This window comes from Schistocerca piceifrons, chromosome 1 (genome assembly GCF_021461385.2).
Source record: "Schistocerca piceifrons isolate TAMUIC-IGC-003096 chromosome 1, iqSchPice1.1, whole genome shotgun sequence".
Classification (NCBI taxonomy): domain Eukaryota; kingdom Metazoa; phylum Arthropoda; class Insecta; order Orthoptera; family Acrididae; genus Schistocerca; species Schistocerca piceifrons.
In genome coordinates, this window is record NC_060138.1 from 903,182,105 (window position 1) to 903,185,003 (window position 2,899).

Consider the following 2,899-nt stretch of genomic DNA (forward strand, 5'->3'; position numbering starts at 1 on the left):
TCTACCTGATATGAAGATTAGTATGCAGAAGCACATTGCTCAGATTCTACCGGAACTGTTGAGAGCAACTGTTGATAATCTCGTTTTACGAATGTAGTATCTCGTAGACGTCTCCGGTGCTCGTGTTGAACAACTTGTGTGTGCGTGTGTGGTGTCACGTCAAGGCACCACACTTGCTAGGTTCTAGGCTTCAAATCGGCCGCGATCCGTCCTGTCGACGCCAGCAGACCGAGCATCGCCACTCGGCTGATCTTACGAGACAAACTAGCGCACTGGCCGGTTCTACAGCCGACTTTAATAGGAATTAGAATGATATTAATACCTTCAGCTGCTAACGGTGGTTGGTATGTATCAACGTGGACAGGTGAAAATGTTTGCCCCGACCGGGGCTCGAACCCGGGATCTTCCGCTTACATGGCAGACGCTCTATCCATCTCAGCCACCGAGGGCACGGAGGATAGTGCGACTGCAGGGACTATCTCACGCACGTCTCCCGCGAGACCCACATTCTCACCTTGTATGTCCACACACTACATTCGTAGCGTCCCACCCCAACATACTCATTACTCGTGGAAGACTTTCTTTCCAAGTCCCGTAAGAGTTCGGGGATTATGTGTGCATCCGCACAGAAGAAGGTCATGGCCGGTATTGCCAAAACTATATACTTGTACGGATATGCTGTCTGTTCTTTCAGACACGTCTGAAAGAACAGACACCATATTCATACAAGCTAAGTCAGTAGCTACGACCTAGCCAGGGACCCCGTACAGTTTATGCATTGACAGTTGATCTGTATGTGTGAAGAAATCAGAATTGGCTCTGAGCACTATGGGACTTAACATCTATGGTCATTAGTCCCCTAGAACTTAGAACTACTTAAACCTAACTAACCTAAGGACATGACACAACACCCAGCCATCACGAGGCAGAGAAAATCCCTGACCCCGCCGGGAATCGAACCCGGGAACCCGGGCGTGGGAAGCGAGAACGCTGCCGCACGACCACGAGATGCGGGCAGAAATCAGAATTGTAAAGAAGTATTCGCAGATCAGTCTATACGTGCATTTGTAAATATTATTGTACAAAGTCTAGATCGACGTTCACTGCTGATGCTGAATTAAAAATGCACTCCGTCTGCAGGCCACAAGTGCCCCATCGGGACCATCCGACCGCCGTGTCATCCTCAGATGAGAATGCGGATAAGAGGGGCATGTGGTCAGCAAACCGCTCTCCCAGTCGATATGATGGTTTTCTGTGACCGGAACCGCTACTATTCGGTCGAGTAGCTCCTCAATTGGCATCACGAGCCTGAATGCACCCCAAAAAATGGCAACAGCGCATGGCGGCCCAGATGGTCACCCATCCAAGTGCCTGCCACACCCGACAGCGCTTAACTTCGGTGATCCGACGGGAACCGGTGTATCCACTGCAGCAAGGCCGTTGCAGGTGCTGAATTAAAGCTCAATATTTAATTGTATTCCTGTCTACTAACTTTCTAATCACCTAAGATGTTCCAGATACATCCCGTCAAGTATAGTTCATTGATCCTCACGTCAACCTACGTGATCAACGCGTGCAATTAATGGTCGCACCTCGTGATCAAACTAAGAGTCAAACTGCTTGACCCAGCCGGGTCAAAATGGTTCAAATGGCTCTGAGCACTATGGGACTTAACATCTATGATCATCAGTCCCCTAGAACTTAGAACTACTTAAACCTAACTAACCTAAGGACATCACACAACACCCAGTCATCATGAGGCAGAGAAAATCCCTGACCCCGCCGTCAGCCGGGTCACCCATTTTCCAAGAGGCCCATAGTTCCGCCTCATAAATAACAGTGTGTATGGCTATTAGTCATAAAATTAGCTTTCTCCTAAGCCATTACATATGGGCATAGTATTTTCTATAAGTTTTTTTGCATTCATATCGCCAGATTTGCACCTGGTGTCCAAAATCGGATCTAATTATTTTCCAGCGTAAATCAGTTCCCCATTAACGCATTAGCATATCTACCAAGTTTCGCTGCCGTACGATAATTGCACGCCATTATGGACCTCCGGTAGTAGCTGCTATGTAATTATAACCACCTGGTACGTGTGTGGAACAATCGAGGAGGGGTCAGAGGGGAACCTTTCCAGGGCGTGATCGCCACGCCTTCTGCTGGCAGGGCAGTGGAAAATTTTGATTACTGCTCTACGGGCAGGGACACAAGTAAACAGTGAGGAACGCCTTGTTAGCACGGCGACGTAGACGCCGTGTGGGCTGTGTGGACACGCAGTGCCTGCTGCACGGTAGCGGCGGCGCTGCGCTGTTCTGCTGGCCTGGCGGCTTGGCTGGCTGTCGCCGTGTCGCAGCCGCCCACGCAGAGAGAGACAAAGCCAGCGCCCGGCACACCGCGACACTAAAAGAGCCGCACTTTATATTCATGCGGCGCAGCGGAATAATCGCGCCGCGTATATTATTCAGCAGAGGACGAGCACGCGGGACTGCATGTATGTTTTATACCGACATCCCCGCGGAACAGCTGGCGCGGCCGAGCTGCAGTCGGGCTACGCCGCCGCGCTGTACAAACATGCCGCGGCCCCGCCCGGATCGCGTGCCTCTGTGGTGTTGACGTAGGAGTCGCTAGCGGAGTCGCAGCACCAAAGACGCAGACGTTCTGAAGAAACGGACCGTGTGTTGTTAGCCACGGTGTTCAAAATGTGACGCATCATTACGGAAGAACGTTCCTTTTTGCATGGTAAACAAATCCACGACAGTTGTAAAATACTTTATTGACCGGAGTCTTGCACAACAGTACTGCTAGATTTGAGATATACCTTATGACAGGGCTAAAACCTGGAAACTGTGATAGTGTATAGCGACGTCTGTCTGCAAGACTTCGGCCAACAAGGTGT

The 2,899-nt window shown here is 50.3% G+C and overlaps 1 pseudogene; it reads right to left on the minus strand.

Moving 5' to 3' along the window:
- Positions 1-1,327: 1,327 nt before the first annotated feature.
- On the minus strand, positions 1,328-1,445 carry LOC124728477 (annotated as a pseudogene).
- Positions 1,446-2,899: the final 1,454 nt, after the last annotated feature.